Source organism: Capricornis sumatraensis, chromosome 3 (assembly GCF_032405125.1).
Source record: "Capricornis sumatraensis isolate serow.1 chromosome 3, serow.2, whole genome shotgun sequence".
Classification (NCBI taxonomy): domain Eukaryota; kingdom Metazoa; phylum Chordata; class Mammalia; order Artiodactyla; family Bovidae; genus Capricornis; species Capricornis sumatraensis.
The window spans coordinates 110,990,614-111,012,675 of record NC_091071.1 but is presented as its reverse complement, the minus strand read 5'-3'; the positions used below and the strand labels follow the sequence as shown (position 1 = coordinate 111,012,675).

Genomic DNA, 22,062 nt, shown 5'->3' with positions numbered 1-22,062 from the left:
GTTTTTTTAAAGATTCCACACATAAGTAGTATCACACGGTATTTGTCTTTTTCTGTCTGGCTTACTTCACTGAGTATGATAATCTCTAGGTCCAAAAACATAGAAAACAAATTTATGGTTGACAAAGGGAAGAGTAGGGGTGTAGATTAGGAGTTTAGGATTAACATGAACACACTATTATATATAAAATACATAAGCAACAAGGACTTGCGCAGGGAACTATACTGAACTATATCTGATATTTTATAACTTATGAGGGAAAAGATCTGAAAAGTATATATGTATATATGTGTGTATATAATATGTGGTCTGTACACATATTATAGAAAATGAAGCAGGGAAAAGGCTAAGAGAGCACTGCCAAGAGAAAGCACTGGTCATAGCAAACACCCTCTTCCAACAACACAAGAGAAGACTCTACACATGGACATCACCAAGTGGTCAATACTGAAATCAGATTGATTATATCCTTTGTAGCCAAAGATGGAGAAGTTCTATAACAGTAAGCAAAAACAAGACCAGGAGTTGATTGTGGTTCAGATCATGAACTCCTTATTGCCAAATTCAGACTTAAATTGAAGAAAGTAGGGAAAACCACTAGACCATTCAAAGTGAAAGTGAAAGTTGTTCAGTTATGTCCAACTCTTTCGACCCCATGGATTATATTATCCATGGAATTCTCCAGGTCAGAATATTGGAGTGGGTAGCCTTTCCCTTCTCCAGGGGATCTTCCCAACCCAGGGATTGAAACCAGGTCTCCCACATTGCAGCAGGATTCTTTACCAGCTGGGTCACAATGAAAGCCCACTACACCATTCAGGTATGACCTAAATCAAATCCCTTATGATTATACAGTGGAAGTGACAAATAGATCCAAGGGATTAGATCTGATAGACAGAGTGCCTGAAGAACTATGGACAGAGGTTTGTGACATGGTCAGGAGGCAGGGATCAATACCATCCCCAAGAAAAAGAAATGCAAAAAGGCAAAATGGTTGTCTGAGGAGTTCTTACAAATAGCTGAGAAAAGAAAAAAGCTAAAGGCAAAGGAGAAAAAGAAAGGTATACCCATTTGAATGCAGAGTTCCAAAGAATAGCAAGGAGAAATAAGAAAGCCTTCCTCAGTGATCAATACAAAAAAATAGAGGAAAACAATAGAATGGGAAAGACTAGAGATCTCTTTAAGAAAATTAGAGATACCAAGGAAATATTTCATGCAAAGATGGGCACAATAAAGGACAGAAACGGTATGGGCCTAATAGAAGCAGAAGATATTTAAGAAGAGGTGGCAAGAATACACAGAAGAATTATACAAAAAAGATCTTCATGACCCAGATAACCATGATGGTATGATCACTTACCTAGATCCAGACATCCTGGAATGCAAAGTCAAGTGTGCCCTAGGAAGCATCACTACAAACAAAGCTAGTGCAAGTGATGGAATTCCAGTTGAGCTATTTCAAATCCTGAAAGATGAGGCTGTGAAAGTGCTGCACTCAATATGCCAGCAAATTTGGAAAATTCAGCAGTGGCCACAGGACTGGAAAAGGTCAATATTCATTCTACTCCTAAAGAAGGGCAATGGCAAAGAATGTTCAAACTACTGTGCAATTGCACTCATCTCACATGCTAGCAAAGTAATGCTCAAAATACTTCAAGCCAGGCTTCTTCAGTATGTGAACTGGGAACTACCAGATGTTCAAGCTGGATTTAGAAAAGACAGAGGAACCAGAGATCAAATTGCCAACATCCATTAGATCATAGAAGAGCAAGAGAGTTCCAGAAAAACACCTACTTCTGCTTTATTGACTATGCCAAAGCCTTTGACTGTGAGGATCACACAGACTGTGGAAAATTCTTAAAGAGATGGGAATACCAGACAACTTGACCTGCCTCCTGAGATCTGTATGCAGGTCAAGAAGCAACAGTTAGAACCAGACATGGAACAACAGACTGGTTCCAAATAGGAGAAGGAGTACGTCAAGGCTGTGTATTGTCACCCTGTTTATTTAACTTATATACAGTGTTGGGAGCCAGCGTTAGGAACTCCACCCATGGCAAAGGTCATGAGGAAGGAAGCTTGGCATACGCAAAGGCGTGATCAAGCCTCAGGAAACCCCCTGTTCCCGAGCATCTACCCCCAAAACTAGAGTACTTTACGGGGAGCTCTCCCCCATAACCATTTCTCTCAAAGAAGGAGTTAACTTGCAGCTCCAGTTAATAAAAATTCCTGGGCGTGACAAGAGTGTTTCAACTTACGAACTCTGGAGGTTCTCTGGCCTGCCTGATCAGGCTCATCCGGCCGCATGTGATTGTTTACAGCCTCCCAACTGTGAGAGGCACAGGATGTTTTAAAACTTTCTAAATACAGACTCTTTTGAGAAGTTAGAAGATCATTAGTATAGCATTAGTAGGTTGATTGGGAATTATTTTGGTGAAGGGTTTTTTCATTTGTCCTGCCAATAATTACTGTAAATTCCCTGCCCTGGGTGTGACAAGGATGTCTCAGGTCAAACTTCTCTGCTGACAGACTAGCTTGTGTGACAGCCTCTCAGCCATAAACAGCACAGAGAGTATTAGCATAGGGCTTTTTTCATTGATGAGTCAATGATTGCCATCAGGCCTCCATATCCTTAGGCACCTGGGAATATATTAATCAATGTATTTGGAATATAGAAAAGGAAATATAGTAGTTTTTGATGTTAGCAATACTAGACTTTTGAGTTAATGAATCTTCTCTTTTGTTATAGATCACTGTACTTTGTTATAAATCACTATAAATCACTATGCTATGTAAAAATGTAACTTTATCACTATCTTAAGACAAAATAGATCTTAAGGGGAACATTGGTGAAGGGTTTACATTTGTTGACTCAATATTTGCTGCTAAATCTCCATATTCCTGCCCTTATAATGAATATAACTAGCATATAGGAGAAATAAGTATTAACCTTTAAGATTAATCATGTTAAACCTTAGGTTAAGTAAATTCCTTTCTTGATTGTAACTCACTACACCCTCACCCTATAGGAATGCAACTTTATTTGGAGGGTGGCGCCTGATTTAAGAAAAAATCACCCCTGGAAAAATAAGTTTTCTGGTTAACTGACCGACATCAGAAAGGGCCATAAAATGTCAGCAGACCTCATGGCTAAAAGATGATGAAACTCATAAGACCTTTGTATAATTTTATATGAAGCACCTGATTGTGACAAGGGTCAGGTCTGCTGACCCCTGCATGACTCTGTATTCATCCCTATGTATAACAAAAAGGTATATAAACAAACCTGAAAAATAAAGAAATCGGATCAGTTTCTGGAAAGACTGATTCCCCCGTGTCGTCTCTTTCTCCCTCTTTTTCTACTACACTATCTGTTTCTAATCTCCCTCTATATCTGTAATTAAATAAGTTTTTTCCAGGACGCTGACTCTGTCCCCACCTTCGAATTACCCTGGATCCACCGGGGCTGGACCCCAGCAATACAGTGTACATCATGTGAAACGCTGGGCTGGAGGAAGCACAAGCTGGAATCAAGATTGCTGGGAGAAACATCAATAACCTCAGATATACAGATGACAACACCCATATGGCAAAAAGTGAAGAAAAACTAAAGAGCCTCTTGATGAAAGTGAAAGAGGAGAGTGAACAAGTTGGCTTAAAATTCAACTTTCAGAAAACTAAAATCATGATATCCAGTTCCATCACTTCATGGCAAATAGATGGGAAACAATGGGAACAGTGACAGACTTTATTTTGGGGGGCTCCAAAATCATTGCAGATGATGAATGCAGCCACGAAATTAAAAGGCACTTGCTCCTTGGAAGGAAAGATATGATCAACCTAAATAGCATGTTAAGGTGCAGAGACATTACTTTGCCGACAAAGGTCCATCTAGCCAAAGCTGTGGTTTCTCCGGTAGTCATGTATGGCTGTGAGAATTGGACTATAAAGAAAGTTGAGCACCAAAGAATTGATGCCTTTGAACTGTGGTGTTGGAGAAGACTCTTGAGAGTCCCTTGGACTGCAAGGAGATCAAATCAGTCCATCAAATCAGTCCTGAATATTCATTGGAAGGACTGATGCTGAGCTGAAACTCCAATACTTTGGCCACCTGATGTGAAGAACTGACTCATTGGAAAAGACCCTGACGCTAGGAAAGATTGCAGGCAGGAGGTGAAGGGGACAACAGAGGATAAGATGGTTGGATGGCATCACTGACTCAATGGACATGAGTTTGAGTAAGCTCTGGGAGTTGGTGATGGACAGGGAAGCCTGGTGTGCTGCAGTCCATGGGGTTGCAAAGAGTCAGACATGACTGAATGACTGATTTATTGATCATTTATACACACACGTGTGTGTGTGTGTGTTAATTTTTCAGTCTTGTTCGATTCTTTGCTACCCCATGGACTGTAGCCCACAAGGCTCCTCTGTCCATGGAATTCTCCAGGCAAGACTACTGGAGTGTGTAGCCATTCCCTTATCCAGGGGATCTTCCCGAGCCAGGGATGGAACTCAGGTCTCTCACATTGCAGGCAGATTCTTTACCGTCTGAGCCACATTATATATATATATACACACACACATAATATGTATATATATTCCATATATATATATTATGATACTATACCATATGTTATATATAAATATATCATGCAATATATACATATATAGTATGCCTGAAACTATCAACATTGGAAATCTGCTACAATTAAAATAAAAGATGATAAAGAGTAGATTCAAGATAGACTGCAGTAATAGCTTGAACTCAACCTGACTCCTTAGAAATAGAAATATGGAAAGGAAGAAGGGATTATATGGTTTCTGAGACGGATGGATGTTTTTATTGAGGAAACACATAGTTGTTATTCTAATATTTTTAATAAGTTTTAGAAAATGTGAAGGAATAATTCAGCTATTTTAAAATATTAAAAACTGTGAATCCAATGAAATATTTTTTTCTATTTAAGAAGACATCTATCTTGATATCCCATATGCCAATGTATAAATTGCTATATTCATTAGTAATGAGTCTATTTCTAATGGAGACCTTAGATATATTCATTTTTAGATTCTGATTCCCCCTAAGTACAAGTCTCTTAAGTCTAGTTTTTGCTTTCTCTTAAATGTGCTTTTTTTCATTCTATTGCACAAAATTCTGTATGTCCTGGCTTATCTGCTCATTTTCTTTCTCTCTTAAAAAAAAAAGAAAAAAACTCTTCTTTTTCTCTCTCTGCTCATCCTCTCTGCCCCAACCTACACAAGTACATTCCACCCCATGGGACGCTATCCTGCTGGACCTGAGACATTTCAATGGCTAACATCCCCAAGAAGACATCAATAGTTTTGTCAGTCTTAAGCCATCTTTCATTTTTTTCATTGAACCTCGTGAACTCTCTAGTGTGTTTCGTGTTTTTAGCTCACCAGTCAGTAAATATTGCTTTGTATTTGTGCTGTTTTATGCATTTATTTATTCTATAAATATTCGTTAAGTGCCTTGCCCATGGAAGGCAATTTTATTTGTATTTTAAGTTACTTCCATTTAAACTGCAAGATCTTTGAGAAAAAAAACTCACTACAACTTTGTATTCCCACCACAAACAAGTTGGTAGACTGACTCCCTGTTTGTGTGCATGTATAAATACGTATTCAGTGTAGGTATATATGAATATACAGGTTACTAAAAATAAGACAATAGATCCAAAATAAAGTCATTCATCCTAAACTCCACGGCACCAAAGAGAGACTAATTTGATTATTTGCTGCTACTGCTAAGTCGCTTCAGTCGTATCTGACTGTGCGACCCCAGAGACGGCAGCCCACCAGGCTCCCCCGCCCCTGGGATTCTCCAGGTAAGAACACTGGAGTGGGTTGCCATTTCCTTCTCCAATGCATGAAAGTGAAAAGTGAAAGTGAAGTCGCTCAGTCGTGTCCGACTCCCAGCGACCCCATGGACTGCAGCCTACCAGGCTCCTCTGTCCATGGGATTTTCCAGGCAAGAGTACTGGAGTGGGTTGCCATTGCCTTCTCCAAGCAGCCTCTCCCATTTCACAGGCACTCCCAGAAAAAGAATCTTAAACTAATCATTCAGGATTCTCCTATCAGCTCTAGTTAGGTAATCTGAGTGGTAGACCCCTGTCATCCCCTAAAGGAAAGTAACCTTGCAATAATCAACCCATTTTTTTTTTTTTTTTTTTTGCCTAGTATAATTTCCTTCTTCCTGTTCCCTTCTGCCTACAAAAATCTTTCATTTCATGTAGCTTCTTGAAGTTCCTTTCTATCTAATAAATTTGATGCTACCTGATTAAAATAAATTTGCTCTGATAAACTCTCCAGGCTACTCTGACCAAGGAATTCCCCAGGCAAGAATATTGGCATGGATAGCCATTCCCTTCTGCAAGGGATCATCCCAATCCAAGGATCAAGCCCGGCTCTTCTGCTTTGAAGGCAGATTCTTAACCATCTGAGCCATCAGGGAAGCCCTTATAATTTTTAATGTCTCAAAATACTTTTTAACTATCTGTCTAAAATTGTACCACTGTATATATTGTATATGATTATAAAACTGGGGCAGAAAGTGAAGAATAACTAAACAACCCCTTGATGAAAGTGAAAGAGGAGAGTGGAAGACGTGGCTTAAAACTCAACATGCAGAAAACTAAGATCATGGCATCTGGTCCCATCACTTCATGGCAAATAGATGGGAAACAATGGGGACAGTGGGAGACTTTATTTTGGGGGGCTCCAAAATCACTGCAGATGGTGACTGCAGCCATGAAATTAAAAGACACTTGCTCCTTGGAAGGAAAGATATGATCAACCTAGATAGCATATTAAAAAAAAAAAGAGACATTACGTTGCCAACAAAGTTCTGTCTAGTCAAAGCTATGGTTTCCCTAGTAGTCATGTATGGCTGTGAGAACTGGACTTATAAAGAAAGCTGAGCACCAAAGAATTGATGCTTTTGAACTGTGGTGTTGCAGACGACTCTTGAGAGTCCCTTGGACTGCAAGGAGATCCAACTAATTCATCCTAAAGAAAATCAGTCCTGAATATTCATTGGAAGGACTGATGCTGAAGCTGAAACTCCAATACTTTGGACATGTGATGTAAATAACTGACTCATCTTAAAAGACCCTGGTGCAGGGAAAGATTGAAGGCGGGAGGAGAAGGTATGACAGAGGATGGGATGGTTGGATGGCATCACCAACTCAATGGACATGAGTTTGGGTGAACTCTGGGAGTTGGTGATGGACAGGGAGAACTGACGTGCCTCAGTTCATGGGGTCACAAAGAGTCGACATGACTGAGTGACTGAACTGAACTGATAACACTATATGTTTCTGTAAGTAACAAGGACAGAAAGAAATGTTATTAAAATTTAATTATCATTAATCTTATGTGGAATTATACCATTAGTTGTTAAATTTACAGTCTGTTTCTCTTAAATCAAACATTTCTACACAACTAGCCTTTTGAGAATATCTGACTATTCTCAAAGGATGAAATTTACACTATTTTCCATGTTTTCTCTCCTTTGTCTTTGAAAGAATTATACACAGAATTATGCCACTTGTTTTTTTCTCAGAAACAGCACATAGACATTGAAATGTCAAAGTAAATGGAAAAAGTAAATTTCATTTTGACTGTGACCAAAAAAGAAGATGAATAAGTAAATAAAGGTGGCTTTTTTCTACATAGTGAAAAAAACAAAACCATTGTATGCATGAGTAAATATCTGCTTTTTATTACTGTAAAATAAGGAAATGGTGACTTGCAAGGGAAAATTTATTTTTCATAACTGAAAGCACTATTGCTAGAAAAGGGATGTAAAGTTGTGCATTGACCTTTGAAAAGCAGAAAGGTTCAGAAGAAAATCAAAATGTTGTCAGTCATCAGCTATGCTTGTTCTATGCACCCCTGACTCCACTCTTCAAATAGCTTTGTATCTTTTATACAAAACAAAACTGTTGATATGCTAAAGACCTTAGTGGACTTATACACATACAAATTAAATTAACAATTAACCTTTGAGTAGACCGAAAAAAGGTGATTTGAGAGTATTACTTACAATCTAGGTATGGTGGGCATGAAAAGTGTATGAAAATGTCAGTCGCTCAGTTGTGCCCCACTCTTTGCAACCCCAAGGACTGTAGCCTGCCAGACTCCTCTGTCCAAGGAATTCTCCAGGCAAAAATACTGGAGTGTGTAGTCATTCGCTTGGCCAGGGGATCTTGCTGAGCCAAAGACTGAAGCCGGATCTCCTGCACTACAGGCAGATTCTTTACCGTCTAAGCCACTGAGGAATCTTAGGGCTTCCCAGGTGGCTCTAGTGATACAGGACCTGCCTGCCAATGCAGGAGATACAGGAGACTCAGGTTCAATCCCTGGGTTGGGAAGATTTAATAGGAAATGGCATCACACTCTTGTATTCTTTCCTGGAAATTTCCAAAGGGGGAGGATCCTGGCTACAGTCCATGGGGCTACAGAGAGTCGGACACTGCTGAGCACACACACACACTGGATATAGACAATTATTAACCAGCTGATGGCCTTCATTTAGCCTTAATTAGATACGGAGCTGCAATTGTAGCTGTCTTCATCACCATGATCACCAAGCTAGTGCCCTGTTTCTTCAGTACATCCATAGACTGGAGTCGGTATCTATAGCAACCTTTCTCTGTGTGGGGCATCAATAATTGGAATATTACTGATCATGTGCACAAAACTTCTCCTATAACCTGATTGGCATTGATTATGGTTACAGTGGTCAAATTCCATAACAGTTAGGATATACCCCTCTCTAGATGATCACATTCTGGTAATCCTTCTGTTCTCTGCCATTTTTCCATAGTTCCAACATTGATGACTGAACATTTATATTTATTTACTTTATAAATGTGCTTAAATCAGTTCAGTGAAGATCAAATTTCCACATTTATGAAACCAAACAGGACCCTGTGGGGCTCCTGAGGCTAGGAATAGAGTAGGATAGTTACATAGATAGCTGTAAAAGTCTCAGTAGGGGATTAGAGGAAAACCCAGAGAATCTAGGGAGACCACTGTTTAAGTTAATGGTTACTCAAGAAATCATTGCCTGCTGTGAGATCATCATGGAATTAAAACAGAAAGGAAAGGGACAGGGCACAACTTTTGAAAGAATGACATAGACCAAGGATACAACATAAACCAATTAGAATCAAATGGGTCCAAGATGGCAGATAAGTCAGCTTCAGCTAGACCTTCATCCTCAGTCAGCAAGCTAAATGACACACCCAGAGCACCATGACCATTCCAAGGCACTGTCAAAAGACCAAGGAGTGCATGATGACCCAATTCCAGGAAATCTCCACACTTCCCAAAAATAGTTGAAATAATCCTCCCACTCATTATCAAATAAATTACCCAGCCCATAAAAACTAACCATGCCACATTTTGCAGCTGCACTGCCCTCTGCAACAGCCCACACTCTGTGGAGTGCGCTTCTCTTTGAATCTGAATAAACCCATTCCTTACCTATCACTTTGTCTCTAACTGAATTGTTTCTGTGATGAGACATCAAGAACTTGAGCTTCATTTGGTCCTGAAAGTAGTTACCAGGGTTTTGGCTGGGTTTGAGTCCCAGCAAATGGTTGGATGGCATCACTGACTCGATGGACATGAGTTTGAGCAAGCTCCAGAAGTTGGTAATGGACAGGGAAGCCTGGAGTGCTGCAAGCCATGGGGTTACAAAGAGTCAGACATGACTGAGCGACTGAACTGAACGGAACTGAATATGGGTTCAAGTCCCAATCTGAAGTTAATAGTTTCAGCTGGGTAGAGAAGCCTTTCTATGTCCTCTGTTCTTTTTATAGAACAGAGTTCAGCCTCTATGAACCTCTCTGAATTTCAAAAGGCAGATTAGAATAGTTGCTAATCCAGGAAGAGAAGGGAAGCAGAGTGAAGGGAGGGGCAGCCAAGAAACAATAGTGCAGCCTTGGGGTAGGGTCCTGGTTCTGCCTCAAGGGACACACAAAACAATATCCTTAAGCTGTTTATAGAATTTTGTGCTAAATTGCTTCAGTCCGACTCTTTGCAACCCCATGAACTATAGCCTGTCTCTGTCCATGGAATTCTCTAGCCAAGAATACTGGAGTGAGTTGCCATTCCTTTCTCTAGGAGATCTTCCCAACCTAGGGATCAAACCTCCGTCTCTTACATTGCAGGTGGATTCTTTACCATATGAGCTGCCAAGGAAGCCTTATAGAATTAAAACCCAGCAAATGGAAGATGTCAGCATTCTTCATACCAGAGGAGACCATCTGAGGGCAGGTTAAAGGAGTAAGTTCATCAAGAGGATAACCTGAGGCCCTGTTAAAGAAGTCTCTGCATACACCCTAATCTTATCAGCAAACCCATGCTTGAACCATTACCATAAAACACCTCACCAAAGTCCCCTGGATTGGGACAGACAGTCTTGAAGGCAGGAGCCCACTGTGTCTTTCTTTACCTCGCAAAGCAATAAAGCTGTTCTTTTCTACTTCACCTGGAACTCTTGAGATTCAATACAGCGCTGGTGTTCAAAGGCTGAACTTTTGGTATCATTTAGAGCTGAACATGAATTTGAGCAAGCTCCAGGAGTTGGTGATGGGCAGGGAAGCCTGGCATGCTGCAGTCCATGGGGTCGCAAAGAGTTGGACACGACTGAGATTGAACTGAACTGAGAGTCCAGTCAATTCAATTTAACTTGCTCATTATGTGCATCAACCATGTTAAAATACATTTCTGGAAAGGACACCAGTTACCTAGCCTGTCCCTTCCAGGAACCATAATGTTAACTAGTTAGAGCTTATGTGAGTTAGATATACATCCTATAAAACATTTTCCAAATTATATTTATATAAAAGCACTTATTCCTTCAGGAAAAAATACCTGCTAGGCTATTAAATATGTGCCCTTCTACATATTTACCTCTATTGTAACAATTCACATGCCTATTAAAAACTCTGAAACATCATTTATCACTGCTGTAACTAAATAAATTGTTTTTATTACATATTAGCCAAATCTAATTCACTTGTTTTATGAGCTTGGTTCATTGAATTTATTTTTCTGAGATGGATGTAACCACACTTGATCACATGTGTTGCCGCTTGGAGAAACTCAGTCTCTTGGCTGCAATTTCCCAAGGTTCAGACTTCAAACACTAAGTTCTTGTTAAAACCACTATAGCCTTTGCAACCTCTCTCCTTAATTACTGCATAACTTTCACTCTCTAACTTCTATATGCTGCAATAATGCTAGCCAACAGATATTTATCTGTTAAATGTGTGGTTTTTCTATTTCCAAGAAAGAATTTTGATCTGCTTCTTTCCAAATGTACTGAATTTGTTTGAATTACTGTGGCAGCTGGAAGGTGTTCATACCTCCCCCCCTTTTGTTTTTGAGATGAATCCACTGTTTAGCCTATCCAGAGTCATGTGTAAGCTACTTATACTTGTCACTACATACTTCAAGGTCACTGAAATGAATAGCCATTGCTTCAGTTCACCACTCCTTTAAAAAAGGCAAATTATATACAGTCCATGGAATTCTCCAGGCCAGAATACTGGAGTGGGTAGCTTTTCCCTTCTCCACGGGATCTTCTCAACCCAGGGATCGAACCCAGGTCTCCCACACTGCAGGCAGATTCTTTACCAGCTGAGACACCAGGGAAGCCTATTAAACTACATATATATAATCATCTCAAATACCAGATGTACGTTTGGAAGGGTGAGAGCATAAAATTCACAGAATGCTTCAATGAATGCTTATTTTAGGCCAGAAATAACTAAGCATACCTTTCATTTATGCATAAGCTGAGAGGAAAACAATGCTATAGAGATGAAGAGATAAGATAACTTATCTCTATGTTCAGTAAATATTCCATATCCTAAGAAAACCCCAGGACAACTATATACAAAACTGAAATTAGTATATTTGGCTGTGTGGTCATTCTGGGTCTCAGTTGGCGAAAGACTCAGTCAGTAAGAACATGAAAGTAAAGGACATAGAACTTGCAGGCATACAATTCATATCAAAGGCAAATCCAGCTAAATGGATCCCTCTCAACATTTCCATTATTCCCTCCCTGGCTCCCAGTACTTCCCTCTTTCATGGCATTTTCTACCTGAAAGGAAGTCCCTGATATTAAATGTTAAACTAATTATATTCCCGGATAAAAGACTTTGGAGTGAGAGACACATAGTCAGTCACTTCTGGGAACCTGCTGGGAAGACAGATTTTTATGGCAACAGATGAGGTTACCAAAGTTCCCAGCAGAAAATGTGCTCCTCTGAAGTTTCTGAGAACTGCATTCCTCTTCATCTGTCTATCTCTGATTTTATGATAACTTTTATATCTTCTATTGCATGAGTCAACTGCATAGAGAAGATTCTCAATTAATACTTGTTGAGCGAATCAAACTAAAACCTACTCCTAAATCTATTTGCCAGAGGATACACCAAGATTTCACTTTGCTTATAATTGGAGTATGCCTCTTCATCTACAACACAATCTCTATGAGAGAAGACAAAAAGCTATCTTATAAGGCTATTTTCTCCTGATCTTCTGAAATGTTATTAAATAAAGCATTTTTACATATTTCTCTGGCATTTAAGTTTATGAATGTTAAAAGTCAAGATTCCTTACACACTGATTCATTTTATAACCTATTGATGTGTTTCCAGAATCTTCCTAGCAATGAATAATTTCCTAATATTCTTTTCTTTGACTAGTATTCTAAGTAAGTTCCTTTATATTAATTAATTATTAAATTAAAATAAAAATAATTTTTTAAAACTAACATAAAACTATAGTTTATCAAATGTCTAGAAAGACCAAAGCTTACTGAATGCACTGACTCTGAAAGCTGTCTGAAAATGTCACAGAGTCAGCTCCTGACTAAACTGCACTTAAGGGAATCATGTATTTATTTCTGTGCCTTCTATAGAACTGAATCAAGGCTGAAACCAATAAAGAAGCCTCATTACCATTGTCATTTGGAAATCTCATCTTCAGTTTGATGGACTATCAATATTATGTGTCTTTCTCTCAATCTTTCAAAGGCACATAGCCCCTGATTCTATCTATGAATTCATCATCAGTTATATGCTATTATCTCGGTAATTGAAGAAGAGTGTAGGATTAAAATTTCTACACCAAAATGAAGAAAGACAGTATTTCTTTCATTTCTCATTCTTAACACCTAGGTCATAAACATGGATTGATTTGAGTTTATCCTATTATCCCTAGCACCATTTTACCCCCTCAGCTTTCCACAGGCTGTAGCTAAAACTCCATGGAGAGTTTTGATGTGTGGAAGCTGAGAAAAGAAATCAATTAAAAACTGCAGGCAGCTACTCTGTTTTGAAAGAAATGGAGGAAGAATTTTACCTTTGAAAATATTATCCCTTTGCTTTGGAAAGTCACTTTGTGATCATACATGGCTTTCCCCACCCCACCCCCCAGTTAATTTGCCCTCATTCCTTACCATTCTCTGAGTCACCAGAGTCTGACCTTTGCAGCTTGAGGCTTTGTGATAGGTGGTATCTGGTTGAACTCAGTTAATGGGAGTCCTTATCAAGAGAACAGAGGACAAAATTGAGAGATTTCCTCCTTCTTCACTTCAGGTCATAGCATTTCATTTTTAGAAGTAGTTGAGTCCTTCAGAAATATTTCTCTTACTAGCTAGCCCCTCATTCACTTGTTTACCTTTTACTGCTCCAGTAACACTATTTTATGCCCTTCTCCACTAAGATCTGGGCAGAAGAGTTATGTTCTAGGGTACTAATGCCCACAAATTGCTCTTCTCTGGGTACCTCATCATCCCCTGTGTTTTCCCTTAACCATGAGTTGATATACTCCCAGCCATCACCTCCTTGGGGACAGAGATTTGAGCTTTGTTATCAGTATATCTCTAGGGACAGAAGAATATCTGATATCGTTTCCCAGGTGGCACTAGCAGTATGGGTTTAATCCCTGGGTGGAGAAGATCCCTTGGAGGAGGAAATGGCAACCCATTCCAGTACTCTAGCCTGGAGAATCCCATGGATTCTACTATAATAGTAGAATTATTTCACTACTGAAACACTAATAGCATACTTGTTGTTTAGTCACTAAGTTGTATCTGACTCTTTTACAACCCCATGGACTGTAACCTGCCAGGCTCCTCTGTCCATGGGATTTCCCAGGCAAGAATACCAGAATGGATTCCAATCTCCTTCTCCAGGGGATCTTCCCAACACAAGGATCAAACCTTTGTCTTCTGCATTGGCAGACAGATTACCACTGAGCCATCAAGGAAAGGTATCAAAGCTCAAAGTTCCATCTAGAATATAAAAATATTTTAGGATAGTCACTTGTGTTTAGTTTCCCAGGTGGCACAGTGGTAAAGAATCTGCCTGCCAATGCAGGAGACACAAGAGACCCGGGTTCGATCCCTGGGTCAGGAAGATCCCATGGAGTAGGAAATGGCAACCCACTCCAGTATTCTTGCCTGGAAAATTCCATGGACAGAGGAGCCTGGTGGGCTGTGGTCCATAAGGTCCCAAAGAGTCAGACACGACTGAACATGCACACACATTTGTGCTTACTTACTGCATGCTAAATATATTTAAAACTTTCAAAACTTAATGACCTGGGACCTCCCTGGTGTTCCGGTGTTAAGAATCTGAATTGTAAAGGAGGGGGACATGGATTTGATCCCTGGTGGAGAAACTGAGACACCACATGCTGTGGAAAAACTAAGCCTGCGTGCTGCAACTGCTGAAACATGCATGCTGCGGAGCCTACGTGCCACAACTAGAGAGTCTGTGCACCGCAATGCAAGATCCCACATGACACGATGAGCATCCCAGGCGCCGCGATCAAGGCCTGGCACAATCAAACAAATAACAGCAAATTAAATAAATGAAATTTGGTTCATCTGGAAATAATACTATCTCATAAGTGACTCTGTGAGGATTCCATTAGAAAAGTTATAGAAAATACCCATCAGTGTCTCTGGCACATTGAACTAAATCTTCCTACTCTTGTGTCAGGATGAATGTATTTTTAAAATCTGGCTAGCCTTCCTCTTTCCCACAGAGTAATAGAGATGTTTTTTTAAAAAAAATCTCAGAATGGTCACTCAATCAACATTACCAAATGTTGAAAAGGTCAAAGCAGTATAGCATACCTTTATAATCATAGATTTTTGAATGCATTAACATTCCAATCTCTCATTCTTAAAGAAAAGACTATAATAAGGGTCCTAAATGGCCACACATTAATCCTCTCCCAAGACAATAGTTGTTCCTTTTCTGGAAAATGTACAAATGTAACCTCTGCTGACACTGAATTTCAATTTCGATGCCACACAGTGCTTCTGATTTTGATAACAAATGGATACCCAAGAGAAAAACAATAGCAAATACACGAGATGCTCACAAAAGGAAAAGGCTTTCAAATATGCGGTGGGTTAATTTCATCCAAACTGCCAGGTCTAGAAAATTATGTAATTGACATCCCTACTTAAGAATATTTTGAGTTTTTGCAAGGCTGGGCTGAGATTTTTACACAGACTTTAAACAAGCAATCAAGCATCTGCTTCCCAAATTAAAGAACCAAAAAGACTAACTGGTGTGAGTTCATGATTACAATGTCAAATATTTCTTTGTAACTGTTGGACCATTTTCAACTCAATCAATTTTGTTTTTATTTTTCATGATATTTCCAGGGATAACATAGACTCATAATCACAGTCTGTTAGCGTTATAAAGGGCTTTAGGGACCTCTTAGCCCATCCTTCTCATTTTATAGATGAGAAAACTGAGGACCACAGAGGGTAAGTGGCTTGTCTAAGGTCACAGAGTTAGTGGATAAGCCAGAATAACACTGAAGTCAGCTGGAATTACAAATAGACAGCTACTGAAATTATTTCATACGCATTCCATTTTCATCTAAATTTCTCTTTAAGAAAGCACATAATGCATTGATGATGAGGGATTTACAAAACAAGTTGCTTGGATCACCTGAAGACAACTATAAAAATCAGGAAGGATAAACACCTTTATATTCATGAGCTGAAGTCTCCTAAGGAAAAGTTCAGCATTTCATTCCTGTCACTCCGACAGCCTTTTGGACCAAGACTTTGCAAGTAGGTTAGGCAACATGTCACTCAAATCAATTCCAGAAACATCTAGTCTTTTAGAGGAATCAGATTTATAACTTGATAAGAGCTCAAAATGTAGTCTTTTAAAGAAATTTGGTACAAAATATGCAAAACATACTTTCAAGTATTAAGGAAAGACATTGACATAATAATGGTGGTTGGTAAGGCTGGGTGCAAAGACATGGTAGAAAAGACTCAGGAGTAGCATGGTGTTTATGCTAGAGACAAGCACGCAGTCTGTAAATGAGATAGATCAGCATCTAATCTGTATTCACTCTAGTAGATATGAAAGCAAAATGAATTTGTGTTAAGAGAGCCCAGCCTAAGAGGCTTATTTTGAAGATCTGTAATATGACTTGTAATAGGACCTGGTTTTACAATTCTTGTTTTGGCAGAATAAAAAGAGATTTCATGTTACTTGACAGTGGTCCAAAAATGCAAACAACAAAAAATGGAAATAATGCTTACATGTAATTAACCTTCATTAACAGGGCTATGTTAGAAATCCTTCTCTGTTTTTGGCAATAAGGAGAATTCCGTTGTCTTGGTGATGGGGGCTTTTACTCTATGGTTTCTTTGCAGGCAAAAGATTAGATTTAGTTCTGGAGGTTTCTTCCTCTGGCATCAGAGTAGAAAGATATTTTTTTAATCCCTCAAGACTCAGGTTGGCTTCACACAGATTGGCTTGAGTTGGATAAACCCTGCCAGTAATCCTAGAACTGTTTTGACCTACTTCCTCAAGTATTAAAAATGCATACCGCAACAGCTTATTTTATCCTTATTTTCTTTTGCATTCACATATTGAAGAGCAAATAAAATCAGAGAGTAAATGTGGATTTCCAAGAGGCAACCTCTTGTCACCTGGCTTACCTACTATGTTAGTTATTTTCCATTTGTTCTCCCAATGCAAGATCCACTCTCAGTCCTATTTGGTGTTCGGGAAACCTGGTTCTCTTGACTGCATATGGTGATTCTCTTACCCTCTGGCTTTCTGGCGAATTTGGCAAAGTGAAAATAGAGAAATCTCACTGATGTTCTTGCAAGAGCCAGATGTCTTTATGGCAAGAGCTCTTGTTGGCTGGTTTCTCTCCCCAGGTCCCTGCTTTCATTGAAGTGAAGTGAAGTTGCTCAATCATGTCCGACTCTTTGCAACCCCATGGACTGTAGCCTACCAGGCTCCTCAGTCCATGGAATTTTCCAGGCAAGAATACTGAAGTGGGTTGCCATTTCCTTCTCCAGGGGATCTTCCCAACCCAGGGATTGAACCCAGGTCTTCTGCATTGTAGGCAGACACTTTACCATCTGAGCCAGCAGGGAAGTCTGCTTTCATTGGACTCTGGCAAAATAATTTTATTCTGTACTTTCTTCTGGTCAAAGGGTTGGAATGACTTCCAGCTGTTGCTAATCCCCGAATGCCTCATATTTCCAAGATGGCTTCCTCACCTTTGTCTTCACCTCTGTACGTAATACTGTTATAGTTTCCTTGAAGTCTTTTTAGTTAAACCTTTTGTATCAGCCCTTTGTTTCTTTCCAGGACACTAACTGATAGGCCACTCTCACCATATATCTATTCTGTTTCCCATTACCATAATTATTCTTGAAGGCAGAGAAGGCAAAGACTGCTAAGGTCCTCAATATTCACTGCAAAGCCATGCAATTGACATTCAACTGAGAAAGCTGTTTGGTACGGTAGGCAGATAGATAGTACACTGTCTTGTCTTATTAAATGCTAAGTCACTTCTGTCACGTCCAACTCTGTGCGACCCCACAGATGGCAGCCCACCAGGGTTCTCCATCCACAGGATTCTCCAGGGAAAATTCTGGAGTGGGTTGCCATTTCCTTCTCCAAGGAAAAGCTGCCTTCAAAAGCCATCATCAAAACCATTTCATCACACATAGCCTGCTAATGAGCTAGAATGACTCATTTCTTTGATTTGGACTATGATTTCCAAAGTCCAATGCATTTATTTTATAGCCAGAGGGAATAAAATGTGGTATTCAGTTTATATTGTGCCCAGATACAATAAGAACAAAATTATTTTGTTTCACATAGGTGAAAGTTGTGGCTTTTTAGAAGTCTTATCTGTGAAAAGGATTATGTGGAGGGATTCATAAACTGTAGGAATCCCTGATCTTCTTGGGTCTCTGAAGATCTTTGATCTCTCAGAGGATCTTGGTTTCCTATCACTAAAATTTAGGATTTACCATCTAGAATTATATTCCTTCAGGTCAATTACTTATTCACGTGTGTTAAAAAAACAAACAAACAAACATTTCTCGGGCACTTCCCACTACTTGTTCTAGTCTTTGTGCTAGGAACTAGAACTATGGGGGTATGGGAAAAGAATGTGTACAATAAATCAATAAACAAATGAATAACTTAGATAGTTTAATATATAAATGCATGCAGAGAAGGAAATAAAACAGGGCAATGTAATCAAGAGATGGATCAGAGAGACTTTCCATAGGGTGGCCAAGAAAGGTTTCAGATCCCACTCAATCTGAAACCCAGATGACAAGAAAAAGCCAGACGGGACTAAGCGCAGGCGGCTATGGCAAGCAGAGCTACCGCACGTCCGAGGTCAGGAGCAGCAGCTTGGAGTGCCAGGCTGCAACAGCGCAGGAACGGCCGAGAGGAGCTACCCTAGGTTCGAGGTCAGGGACGGCGGCCGAGAGGAGCTACCCTGCATCCAAGGTCAGTGGCGCCGGGAGGAGCTACCCTGCGGCCAAGGTCAGGGCCAGCGGCCGGGAGGAGACAACCTGAGTCTGAGGTCAGGGCTGCAGGCAGGAGGAGCTACCCTGCGTCCGAGGCCAGTAGCGGCCGGGAGGAGACACCCTGCGTCCTAGGTCAGGGGCGGCCAGAAGCCACCTCACCCCCGAGGCCAGGGGCGGTGACCCTGAGGAGCCACCCCAAGCCCAAGGCCAGGGGCGGGAGCTGGGAGGAGCCACCCACGCCCGAGGCCAGGGCCAGCGGCAGGGAGGAGCAACCAGAGGAGCGGTGGCTTCGCAGGCACAGGAGGGCCGAGAGGAGCTATCCCACGTTGAAGGTCAGGAACGGCAGCGGTAAGGAGATACCCCTCCTCCAAGGTAAGGAGCAGCAGCTGTGCTTTGCTGCAACAGCCATGAAGAGATACCCCACGGCCAAGGTAAGAGAAACCCAAGTAAGATGGTAGGTGTTGCAAGAGGGCATCAGAGGGCAGATACCCTGAAACCATACTCACAGAAAACTAGTCAATCTAATCACACTAGGACCACAGCCTCCTCTAACTCAATGAAACCAAGCCATGCCTGCAGGGCAACCCAAGACAGGCGGGTCATGGTGGAGAGGTCTGACAGAATGTGGTCCACTGGAGAAGGGAACGGCAAGCCACTTCAGTATTCTTGCCTCGAGAACCCCATGAAAGTATGAAAAGGTAAAATGATAGGATACCGAAAGAGGAACTCCCCAGGTGAGTAGGTGACCAATATGCTACTGGAGATCAGTGGAGAAGTAACTCCAGAAAGAATGAAGGGATGGAGCCAAAGCAAAAACAATACCCAATTGTAGATGTGACTGGTGATAGAAGCAAGATCTGATGCTGTGAGCAATATTGCATAGGAACCTGGAATGTCAGGTCCATGAATCAAGGCAAATTGGAAGGGGTCAAACAAGAGATGGCAAGGGTGAACGTCGACATTCTAGGAATCAGCGAACTAAAATGGACTGGAATGGGTGAATTTAACTCAGATGACCATTATATCTACTACTGCGGGCAGGAATCCCTCAGAAGAAATGGAGTAGCCATCATGGTCAACAAAAGAGTCCGAAATGCAGTACTTGGATACAATCTCAAAAACGACAGAATGATCTCTGTTCGTCTCCAAGGCAAACCATTCAATATCACAGTTATCCAAGTCTATGCCCCAACCAGTAATGCTGAAGAAGCTGAAGTCGAACGGTTTTATGAACACCTACAAGGCCTTTTAGAACTAACACCCCCAAAAGATGTTCTTTTCATTATAGGGGACTGGAATGCCAAAGTAGGAAGTCAAGAAACACCTGGAGTAACAGGCAAATTTGGCCTGGGAATGCGGAATGAAGCAGGGCAAATGCTAATAGAGTTTTGCCAAGAAAACGCACTGGTCATAGCAAACACCCTCTTCCAACAACACAAGAGAAGACTCTACACATGGACATCACCAGATGGTCAACGCCAAAATCAGATGGATTATATTCTTTGCAGCCAAAGATGGAGATACTCTATACAGTCAACAAAAGCAAGACCAGGAGCTGACTGTGGCTCAGATCATGAACTCTTTATTGCCAAATTAAGACTTAAATTGAAGAAAATAGGGAAAACCGCTAGACCATTCAGGTATGACCTAAATCAAATCCCTTATGATTATACAGTGGAAATGAGAAATAGATTTAAGGGCCTAGATCTGATACATAGAGTGCCTGATGAACTATGGAATGAGGTTTGTGACATTGGGCAGGAGACAGGGATCAAGACCATCCCCATGGAAAAGAAATGCAAAAAAAACAAAATGGCTGTCTGGGGAGGCCTTACCAATAGCTGTGAAAAGAAGAGAGGCAAAAAGCAAAGGAGAAAAGGAAAGATATAAGCATCTGAATGCAGAGTTCCAAAGAATAGCAAGAAGAGATGAGAAAGCCTCCTTCAGCGGTCAATGCAAAGAAATAGCAGAAAACAACAGAATGGGAAAGACTAGAGATCTCTTCAAGAAAAGTAGAGATACCAAGGGAACATTTCATGCAAAGATGGGCTCGATAAAGTACAGAAATGGTATGGACCTAACAGAAGCAGAAGATATTAAGAAGAGGTGGCAAGAATACATGGAAGAACTGTACAAAAAAGATCTTCATGACCAAGATAATCATGATGATGTGATCACTCACCTAGAGCCAGACATCTTGGAATGTGAAGTCAAGTGGGCCTTAGAAAGCATTACTATGAACAAAGCTACTGGTGGTGATGGAATTCCAGTGGAGCTGTTTCAAATCGTGAAAGATGACGCTGTGAAAGTGCTGCACTCAATATGCCAGCAAATTTGGAAAACTCAGCAGTGGCCACAGGACTGGAAAAGGTCAATTTTCATTCCTATCCCAAAGAAAGGCAATGCCAAAGAGTGCTCAAACTACCGCACAATTGCACTCATCTCACATGCTAGTAAAGTAGTGCTCAAATGTCTCCAAGCCAGGCTTCAGCAATGCATGAACCGTGAACTTCCAGATGTTCAAGCTGGTTATAGAAAAGGCAGAGAAACCAGAGATCAAATTGCCAACATCTGCTGGATCATGGAAAAAGCAAGAGAGGTCCAGAAAAACATCTATTTCTGCTTTATTGACTATGCCAAAGCCTTTGACTGTGTGGATCACAATAAACTGTGGAAAATTCTGAAAGAGTTGGGAATACCAGACCACCTGACCTGCCTCTTGAGAAATCTGTATGCAGGTCAGGAAGCAACAGTTAGAAGTGGACATGGAACAACAGACTGGTTCCAAATAGGAAAAGGAGTGCGTCAAGGCTGTATATTGTCACCCTGCTTATTTAACTTATATGCAGAGTACATCATGAGAAACGCTGGGCTGGAAGAAACACAAGCTGGAATCAAGGTTGCCAGGAGAAATATCAATAACATCAGATATGCAGATGACACCACCGTTATGACAGAAAGTGAAGAGGAGCTAAAAAGCCTCTTGATGAAAGCAAAAGAGGAGAGCGAAAAAGTTGGCTTAAAGCTCAACATTCAGAAAACGAAGATCATGGCATCTGGTCCCATCACTTCATGGGAAATAGACAGGGAAACAGTAGAAACAGTGTCAGACTTTATTTTTGGGGGCTCCAAAATCACTGCAGATGGTGACTGTAGCCATGAAATTAAAAGATGCTTAC

At 40.5% G+C, this 22,062-nt stretch overlaps 1 non-coding gene across 1 annotated transcript; it reads right to left on the bottom strand.

Annotated features, from left to right (window-relative positions):
- Window positions 1-17,413: 17,413 nt before the first annotated feature.
- Window positions 17,414-17,485, bottom strand: TRNAC-ACA (transfer RNA cysteine (anticodon ACA)). The gene has a single exon. It is a non-coding gene; the product is annotated as a tRNA-Cys (tRNA).
- Between the last annotated feature and the right edge of the window lie 4,577 nt (window positions 17,486-22,062).